Raw genomic sequence first — 10,751 nt, 5'->3', positions numbered from 1 at the left:
TATTTGTGTGGAAGGACCCAATGCCTTCCTGTCTGGACCCTCCTTTGTTTGGGGGAGACGGTGTTAGGGATATGTCTCTCCTGGAGAACTGTAACCTTTTATATTATGCTGATGACATTACCACTTGGCAGCTGTGTTTGCACAGTGGCTGGTGTGTGTGTTTTGTGATTTGGGAGATTTACTTGGCCAATATACCTTGACTGTCTATCTGTGTTTTAACCAGGAGGTTGTGACATTTCACCCAACCCATCAATCTAAATGGAAAGAAGCTTATACAATGAATTGCAAACCTAATGTTTGAAAGCTGGTTATGCTTGTTGTCAGAGTAGCCAGCTGTCTGAGCGAAAGCCATTATGTACATTGGTCAAACCTATGATCATATGGCTGATAACAGATATCAAAGAAATGAATCATACAATCTCTACACAGCAGATACAGGCCATTCGATCCATCGAGTCAACAATGACTCTCTGAAGAGAATCCAAACCAGATCCCCCCCGCTTCAATGATATCCCTGAAACCCTGCATTTCCCATGGCTATTCTAGCTTGCCTGAATGTCCCTAGAAACAATGGGCAATTTACCGTGGCCAATTTGTCTAACACGCGAATCTTTAGACTGTGGGAGGAAACCCATGCAGAGGCGGATAGAACGTGCAAACTGCACACATACAGTCGCTCGAGGGGGCAATCGAACCCAGGTCTCTGGTGCTGTGATGCAACAGCGCTAACCACTGAGCAGCTGTGGCTCTCCTAACTGTTTCTACAAAAAATATATCATTCCAAGAAGACGTACAGTATTGTGATGCATAGACAGTGATCAGAATAAATACAAGTGAATGAGACCTGATGGCTCAAAATCCTGGAATTACCTCCTGAAGCGAATTCCCTGAGAATTCTATCAAAGGAGTTCTCTTTCTCATCTGCTAATTGCTGTTCTGGGTTTTTCCTCATATTTCCCTGTCCCTCACCCATTATCCTGTGGGTGAAGTGGGAACATAAAATTTTAAAGGGGAAGGACACCACTCTGGTTACTGTATCCCTGATGCATTTATTATGATTAGTGTCAGTTTGTGATAAATGTTCGTGAACAAGGAATTCCCTGTGAGTTTGGTAACAAGTCTATTGCGAGAGCCTGGTGTGTGTGGGACAAGCTGTGGGAGGAGCCTTCCCTCCTGGTCTCAGCCCGTTTTTAATTTTGTTTCTGAGGGATTCTCCCTGGTGGACTTCCTGGGATATCACTGTCTGAACTCTGACACCTTGTCTAGGCTGTGTGCTCGGTATCTCACTACCATGCGCACGTTCTCGGGGAAACCCCACCATTCGCCTGTGATCCCTGAGCTTCTGTAACACAATGAGGACGTCCCTTAAATCAATTTCCTATTCAGCCATTAATTAGCACAGGTCGCAAACCTCCTTTCAGGGGGCGTCTGATGGTTGGAATCCCAGGCGTCCCTCCTTCTTTCCGAGACATGGGAGACAAAGGATCGGGCCCAGTTTCTCATCGCTAAGAGAGAAGCAGGTTGTATCCCTAAAAACCCAGACAAATTGGACTCAGAGTCTCCGGGTGAAGCTGACGGGGGAAAGGGAAGGTCATTCCCCTGGTTGTTATTCTACAGTAATGTAGCGCCTCTGCAAGGCCTCGAGCAGTGAGTCCGCTGCCTTCATCACATCATGGATATCCGTCCTAAGCTGTTGACCCTCAGGGAGAGCGGAATGGCCTGCTGAACTAAGGCACAAGGCGGTTAATTTGATTTGTTCCTCAGCGTCCAATCTGTGTATGACACACTGTTGGTCAATCTCATCCAAACATGTATCTGGGCCAGAGACGGGCTCTTTTTGTTGCTGCCCACCAGCTGGGTGCCTGGAATTGCTGTTGTGTATGGAGTAAGACCATCAGCTGTTTGACACTGGGTAACTACAGGGTTCATGGACTCTGAGTTCGGCTGTGTGTCAGCGCTGGGGGCAAAAGGAGCGGTTACCTGGGAGAAAGGCAGAGGGAATTTCCATCTGTGGGCGGGTGTGGATGTGTCAATGTAGGGCCTGTCGTTATCTCCCTGGGGAGATCGAACCCCAAAGGCACACATTATCCCATTCTGGGAAGATCCCTGATTCCCTAGGGATTGTATTTGCTCCTGGCACCTCCTACTATGGCCTGATGTGTGTTGCTCATTGTTACAGACGTACAGGACACATGCAGCTTCTTGGAGCTCCCTACACTATCTCTCCACATTGTCAATGTAATCTGAGGCTGCCTCCCCATCCCATGATGCCCTCCTTTCACTGGATTGGGCTCTTCCCAATTGTAATTGTAGTAGTCCCATGTGGGTGAGGTTTTCCTGCAACGTTCTATCCTGCTCATTGTGTAGGAGACCTAGCTCTGTCACAGCCTGTACGTTTCACTGGAGTAACCGAATCACAGCTGCCTTATCCCAGCCGGGGGTCCTCCAGGCTATCTGCAGTGTAGTGAGCTTTCCAGCTTCCTTCCACAGTTCTCTATGGGCATCTTACCACAGCTCTTGTACAAGGAATCCTTCACAGCAAGGCCAGGCTGGCGTCCTGCCAAAATCTGCAGGACTGTTTCACATTTATACTGGCTCGTGTTCCTGTTGCTTTGGCTGCTTCTGTATTTTGGGACACCTGGGCATGTTCATAGAGTCATAGGTCTACAGCATGGAGACAGGCTCTTTGGTCCAAACTGGGCCATCCTCACGAACCCCGTTTCCTTGCACTTGGCCCATATCCTTCCAAAACATTCCTCACCATGTATTTGTACAAATGCCTTTTAAATGTTATTAAATGTATCCTCCTCTACCACTTCCACTGGCAGTTCATTCCGTAAGCGTATCACACGCTGGGTAAAAGCATTGTCCCTCAGGTTCCCTTTTAATCTTCCCCTTTCACCTTAAACTGATGCCCATTCATCCTTGATTCCCCAAGCCTTGGATAAAGACTGAGTGTATTCACCCTATCCATGCCTCCCATGATCTTATGCACCTCCATAAAGACACCTCTCAGTCTCCTACACACTAAAGAAAATGTCCTAGCTTGTACAACCTCTCTATATATCTGTCTTGTTGAGTTCTGGCAACATCCTTGTACGATTCTTCTGTACTCTTTCCAGTTTAATAACATCCTTCCGCTTGCAAGGTGGTCAAAACTGAACACAATATTGCAAGTGCAGCCTCACCAACATCCTGCACAACTACAACAGAACTTCCCAACTTCGATATTCCATGCTTTGACTGATGAACGGCCCAGTGTGCCAAAAGCCTTTTTCACTGCCCTGTCTACCTGCGACTCCACTTTCAAAGAACCGTGTACCTGGAACCCAACGTACCGCTGTTCCACTACACTCTTTCAGGCCCTACCATTCACCATGAAACCCCTGTCTTGATTTGACTTTCCAAAATGCAAACTCCACACAAACAGTCACCCGAGGCTGGGGTCGAAACCGGGTCCCTGGCGCTGTGAGGGAGCAGCGCCAACCACTGAACCACCATGCCACACTAACTCGGTCTGTACGTTCTCCCCGTGTCTGCGTGGGCTTCCCATGGGTGCTCCCGTTTCCTCCCACAATCCAAAGATATGCAGGTCAGGTAAATTGGCTATGCTCAATTGCCTATAGTGTTCATGGATGTGAAGGCAAGTTGCATTAGTCAGGGGTCAATGTAGGGTAATAACATAGGGGAATGGCTTTGGGTGGAATAATCTTCAGAGGTCCGGAGGACTTGTGGGGCTGAAGGGCCTGCTTCCACAGAGGAGGGGTTGCTTGATCCTATGACCACTGAGGCACACCACTAGTCACAGGCCTTCAGTCTGACTGTTACCCCCTGCTTCCTACGATCAAGCCAATTGTGTACTCAGTTTGCCAACGTCCCCTGGATTCCATGCGATCTAATCTTCCAGGGGTGGATGGGTGAGTGCAATGTTGTGTATGTATCACTAAGGAAGGGGGTGGTTGTAGTGCTGGGTAGGGATCAGTCAGGAAAAGGGTGATTACTTTATTGTGTCGAGATCAGTCACGGAGTGGTTGATTCAGTGATGTGTCGTGACCAGTAGGTGAGGGGGTGAATGTAGTGTGGGGTAGGGATCAGTCAGGGAGGCTGAGATTGCAATATTGTGAGGGATCATTTAGGAAGGGGCTGATTGTAGTAATGGGTTGGGATCAGTCAGGGAGTGGGTGAGTGCAGTGTTGGGTTGGGATCAGTCAGTGAGGGGGTGAGTGAGGTGTTAGATAGGGATCAGTTGGAGATGGCGAGATTGAAGTGTTGATTGGGATCAATAAGGGAGAAGGTGATTACTGTGTTGGATAAGAATCAGTCAGGGATGGGTGATTGCAGTGTGGGGTAGTCATCAGTCAGGGAGGGGGAGATTACTTTATTGAGTAGGCATCAGTCTGGAAGGGATTGAGTGTAGTGATGGGTGTGGATCAGTAAGTGAGGTGAGGGGGTGATTGCTGTGTTGGGTACGGATCATTCAGGGAGGGTGGAGATTGCAGTGTTGGTTAGGGATCAGTCAGGGACGGTGTAGATTGCAGTGTTGGGTAGGAATCAGGCAGGGAGGGGGTGACTGCAGTGTTGGGTACGGATCAGTCAGGGAAGGGGAAATTGCAGTGTCGGGGAGGCATCAGTCAGTGAGGGGGTGATTGCAGTTTTGTGTAGGGATCATTCAGGGAAGAGGTGATTAGAGTGTTGGGTTGTAATTATTCAGGGAGGGGTTGATTGCAGTGTTGTGCAGAATTCTGTCAGGAAGGTGCAGATTAAATAATTGGGATCAGTCATGGAGAGGGAGAATACACAGTGGGTAGAGATCAGTCTGCGAGGAGCAGGTTACCGTGATAGGACTGGATTAATCAAGAAGGGCATGATTGTAGTGTTTGGGAGGGATCAGTCATGGAGGGGTGATTACAGTGTTGGGAAAGGATCAGTCAGGGAGGGGGACACTGCAGTGTTGGGTAGGGATCAGTCAGGGATAGGGTGATTACAGTGTGGGATATGGCTCCATCAGGGAGGGGGTGATTGCAGTATTGGGTAGTGATCAGTCAGGGAAGGGGTGATCACAGTGTTGGATAGGGATCAGTCAGGGAGGGGGTGACTGCAGTTTTGCCTGGGGATTTGTCAGGGAGGGGGAGACTGCAGTGTTGTGTAGGGATCAGTCAGGCAGAAAAAGATTGCAGTCTTGTATAGGAATCAGTCAGGGAAGGTGTGATTAAAAAGTTGGGTCGGTATTAGTCAGGGAGGGGGTGATTGCAGTATTGGATAGGGATCAGTCGGGGAAGGGGTGACTGCAGTGTTGGGTCGGGATTATTCAGGGAGGGGAGATTGCAGTGTTGGGATCGGGATTTGTCAAGGAAGGGGAGATTGCAGTGTTGCCTGGGGATTAGTAAGGGCGGGGGTGATTGCAATGGTGGGTAGAGATCAGACAGGAGGGGGTGATTGCAGTATTGAGTAGGGATCAGTCAGGGAGGGGGTGAGTGCAGTGTTGAGTAGGGATCAGTAAGGGAAGGGGTGATTGCAGTGTTGGGTCGGGATCAGTAAGGGAGGGGGAGATTGCAGTGTTGGGTAAGGATCAGTCAGGGAGGGGGAGATTTCAGTGTTGGATTGGGATCACTCAGGGATGGGGAGATTGCAGTGTTAAGTAGGGATCAGTAAGGGAAGGGGTGATTGCAGTGTTGGGTCGGGATCAGTCAGGGAGGGGGAGATTGCAGTGTTGGGTAGGGGATTCGTCAGGGAAGGGATGGTTGCAGTGTTGAGTAGAGAAAAGTCAGCGAGCCAATTATTGCAGTGTTGGTGCATCCGTTTTTTTTGGAGACAGTACATAAGCATGTACAGTCTGTGTCTGGAAATATAACCAACGAATCTATATTGTTCCAAAGTCAACAGAGTGTATGTTTACTGCAAGATAGAAAGTGGTTTTTGAATTTCCAGTACAACAACGGTTGCCACCTGAGAGAGGAGTTGTTTCAAAATAGATACATGTTCCAATTACCTGAGGTTTGGCTGCTGTTTTGACCACAATTCCAATTTACCCAATTAGTTTAAATTATGTCCAGGATACCAGAAAGCATTTAGTTTGATTTTTTTTTGACACTTTGAAACTGATTATAAGAGTTTAATGAGTCATGTGTGTTATATAAACCCGGTATTTTGAAAGTATGAGGGAGAGCAACTGCCATCGAATAGCGAGCAACTGCTGTCGAGCCCGAGAGCTAAATGCCCATCTCGCATTTTCCTCTCAAAGAAATTAGAAAATAATGTCTAACAAAAGTACCTTTTCAGGTAAAACCTTCTCACAGTGAAAAAAAGAAGCAAGACGTCCTCAGCAAGATCAGCAGCCCATGGGTTAAACACAGAGGAACTTGTTTGGTCTTGAGATTAAGTCATTGCAATGCTTAATAAGTGTCTAGTTTAATAATTGGAACAGTGTATTTTTGTGCAGTTGAAGTCAGATACTAAGTAGTTAAAAAAGGGGACTTGGATTTGTGAACAGTTGTTGTTTAGTGTTCACTATTAGAATTAGGAAAATAATTGTTATTTTCCTTAAATAACGTTATCTTGGAGTTCTCTGTGCCTCATATTTTAACAGATTAAAGTGTGAACCAAGATTATCTTGATGTTTGGTTTAATTAACAGTGAGGTTTGATCTCTGCATCGTAACCAATGGCAGCAAATTTCTGATGAGACTGCAATGGATAAGCAGCCCAAAGAAACCGAAAGTTTGATGCTGAAAAATAGAGGCCAGCCATTTTTTTGGTGAGTGGTTCTGATAATATCATGTAATCACCTGCCACAATTTCTCACTTGAAAACAGTGGCTGTACAGGACATTGTTTAGGCCACTGTTGGAATATTGCGTGCAATTCTGGTCTCCTTCCTATTGGAAAGATGTTGTGAATCTTGAAAGCGTTCAGAAAAGATTTACAAGGATGTTGCCCGGGTTGGAAGATTTGAGCTATAGGGAGAGGCTGAACAGGCTGGGGCTGTTTTCCCTCGAGTGTCAGAGGCTGAGGGGTGACCTGATAGAGGATTACAAAGTTATGAGGGATGGAATAGTGTAAATAGGCAAAGTCTTTCCCCTGGGGTCGGGGAGTCCAGAACTATAGGGCATAGTTTTCGGTTGAGATGAGAAAGATATAAAAGAGACCCCAAAGGGTAAGTTTTTCATGCAGAGTGTGGTACGTATATGTAATGAACTGCCAGAGGAAGTCGTGGAGGCTGGTACAACTGTAACATTTAAGAGGCATTTGGATGTGTATATGAATAGGAAGAGTTTGGAGGGATAGGGGCCGGTAGCTGGCAGGTGGGACTAGATTGGGTTGGGAAATGTAGTCGACATGGACGGGTTGGACTGAAGGGTCTTTTTCCATGCTGTACATCTCTATGATTCTACTGATCTTCATTCTGAACCGAGATAATGTTGCTACATAAATAAATTTGTTTGTGCACCAACGTAGTGCCTGCAGCATATATAACCGAGTTATGTGAAGTTATGCAGGAAAGGCGAATAATCTTCAGGATGGACTCATGGAATAACATAATGTAAGAAACTTAAAACATAGATGAACAATAGGAGGATGAAGGTACCAGAGATGGTGAAGAGCAAAATCACTGGCTTCCTTCTGCTCTCCATCTCTGGGTCCCTGTGCTGTAGATGCTGCACACAATGCAGTTTTGTTGCCCACCGTCATTACACCCTGTGCAGTATCTGCAGGAACAGGATGAGGGAGGAGTTCAGACAGGCCAGCAAAGGGAAAGCCCCATAGCAAATTTGTGACATGCAGTGTAAACATTTGTTTCAGGAGAAGACTCACACCAATATCGTGCTTCCAAATAAACCTGTTGGATTATAACCAGATATTGTGTGATTCTTAACTTTGGCCAACCCAGTCGAACACTGACACAGCTATGTCCTCATAGAATCCCGACAGTTTGGAAACAGGCCGTTCGGCCCAATAAATACACACCAAATGAATTTGATTGATTCATTCATTGGTTATATTGAAGGGATATTTCAATACCTTCTTCATTTGCTGCCTAAACTTTGTCAGTGTCATGGCAAAAATACCATGCAGCAACTGAGAAACTGCAGCGTGAATCCCAATTCCAGCACAATTCATGTGGATATGTAGACCAATAGCCTATCACAAACATTTTGCTCCATATTGAATACATTGTTAATACTAACATTAACAAGATGGATTTACTTCAGCTTTGCATTTCGGTGTCCCTGTGAGTCTCTCCACTGTTCTCCTGTGGGCTCTGCTGGTCAGTAAAATGTGTCTGATGATGAAAGCACTGAGCGGCACAATCAGGGTAAATTGGAAAGTCGGGATTAGAATGTGGAGGACGAACACAATTATGATCCAGACTAAAGAGTAATAAACACCAATTGTTTTATCATAAAGCCAGGGGGTGTTATCGAGCCAATATTGAGCTGGGAGAATAAAATACCAGCAGATGTTTAAACAGCTCAGCACAGTCGCTATTCCCAGAACAGTTTTCTAACTGCCATATTTAAATAGAGCTTCTGTCAACAAATGGCCAGAAATATATCGAAGGTGAAATGGTGGCAAACCAGAAAGGACAGTCCGACCGATATAAAGCAGTACAGCATAGATATTACACATGGGGATGCCCCATAGGAAACTGTGGTGTTCTCAATAAAAATCAAAATGTGTCTCAATATCTCGTTGAGGATAACGACCAGTGGACCTGTCACTACCATGGCCACCAGGTTACGGGTATCACAAGGAGACAATCCACAAGCTTTATCAAGCAGCATGGAGATTATTACTACATTAAATGTGAGGAAGGCAAGCAAACAAATTATAAATTAATTTGGAGTTAAGGTTACAGTACCTTAATGGTTAGTACTGCTGCCTCACAGCGCCAGGGACATGGGCTTGATTCCAGTCTGGGTCAACAGTCTGTGTGGAGTTTGCACATTCGCCCTGTGTCTGCATGGGTTTCTACTCAGTACTCTAGTCCTAAAATGTGCAGGTTAGATTATTGGTCATGGTACATTTGCCCCAGAGTTACCAGGATTGTACAGGTTCATTGCATTAGCTTTGGGAAATGCAGGGATAGGGTGGGTGTGCTGGGCTGAGGTCAGTGCAGACTCGCGGTGCAACGTGGCATCTTGTGCACTGTAAGGATTCTATTCTGCAATTCTATGCCTGACAGCACTCTGAGAAAAGGAGAAAAATCTCTTCATTTCTGTAACCAATCAAAGTTGCCTTTTTTCAGATTTTAAAAAAGTGCTCTCCAGCTCTAGGCTCAATTCTAATGATTCTTGCATGGAGTCAACCAAGAAGGAAGCGTTGCTGCAGCTGTTCCCAGTTTTACTGAGATCACAGCTAGAGGACTGTATGAGGCTTTTTAATTTCCTTACCTCAGAAAGAATTTAATTACATGAGAAGGTATATGGACATAGTGCACTCAGTTTATTCCTGGGATGACGAGTTCATCCCATATGGAAATGTTGTGCAGTTTGGATGTATAACATTTGAAGTTCAGCAGAAATAGACATGATCATATTGAGACATAACTGACCCTGAGAGGCCTTGACAGGGTGGATGCTGATAGAATGGCTCCCCACGTGCGGGTGTGTCGAACTCGGGGAACTGTATAATGTTTGGAAATGTGGCCTCTTCCATTTCAGACAGAGATAAGGATGTATCTTATAATGTGTTGCCCAGAGAGCAATGAAGGCTGAATTTGATAGATATTTGATCAACTAGACAGCCAGTACTTATGTGGGTCAGGTTTGAGGGGATTGAATGGTCTACTTCTGTTCTTATTTGTTGTGCATCATGTCACAAATAGGAGGTTATTTGGTGCAAGGACAATCACTTTAAATGTAAGGGTGCTCCCATTTTAGATTGAGATGAGGATGCTCCTTTGTCCTGAGGGATGTGCTAACTGTGGCATTCTCATCTGCATGGAGCAGTGAAGATATTCAAGGCTAATCTCAGTAGCTCCTTGATGTTCAAGCAATCCCATGTTTTATTGGGAACAGAGATGGACAGGGAGTTCAGCCACAGTCTGATTAGCTCTGATCTGTCTGAATGGTGTAGCAGGGACCGAATGGTCAACTGGTACTCCTACCTCCCGTGTAATGTCACACAACACGTCTCTCAGTGAATTCCTCAAGGCTATTACTGAAGCACAGGAACACACCATTCAGCCCCTCTAAAGAGTTGCATAGAAACTTGCATTCAGCACTTACAGCTTACTACACAGTGTACCAAGTAGGTGAATGCAACTCTTTTAAACAGATAAAAAGGAAAGAGAGAAGAGAGAACAAAGAACAGCACAGCACAGAAACAGGCCTTTCGTCCCACTAAGACTGTGCTCACACTTGAAGCCTTTTCAAATGAAAAACCTTTTTTCTTTTCATGGTCCATATCCCTTGTTTCGCTACCTATTCAAGAAGTTGCTATTGCATCCATCTCCACCATTACCTTAGGAAGCACATTCCAGGCACTTATCAACATCTGTGTAAAAAAGCTGTCTCACATCTCCTTTAAACTTTCCCTTCTTACCTTAAAACTATGTCCCCTTGTAATTGAGATTGGTATCCTGGGGAACAAGGCTCTTTTTATCCATTCTGTCCATGCCTCTCAGACTTTTTCAACTTCTTTCAAGTCACCCCCTCATTCATTAGTGTTCAAGTGAAAGCACAAGTTTGTCTAATCTCTCCTCATTGCCAATACCTTCCAATCCAGCCAACATCCTGGTAAACAAAAGCCT

The sequence above is a fragment of the Chiloscyllium punctatum genome, chromosome 21, assembly GCF_047496795.1.
Source record: "Chiloscyllium punctatum isolate Juve2018m chromosome 21, sChiPun1.3, whole genome shotgun sequence".
In the NCBI taxonomy this organism is placed as follows: domain Eukaryota; kingdom Metazoa; phylum Chordata; class Chondrichthyes; order Orectolobiformes; family Hemiscylliidae; genus Chiloscyllium; species Chiloscyllium punctatum.
This window is presented reverse-complemented; position numbering follows the sequence as displayed.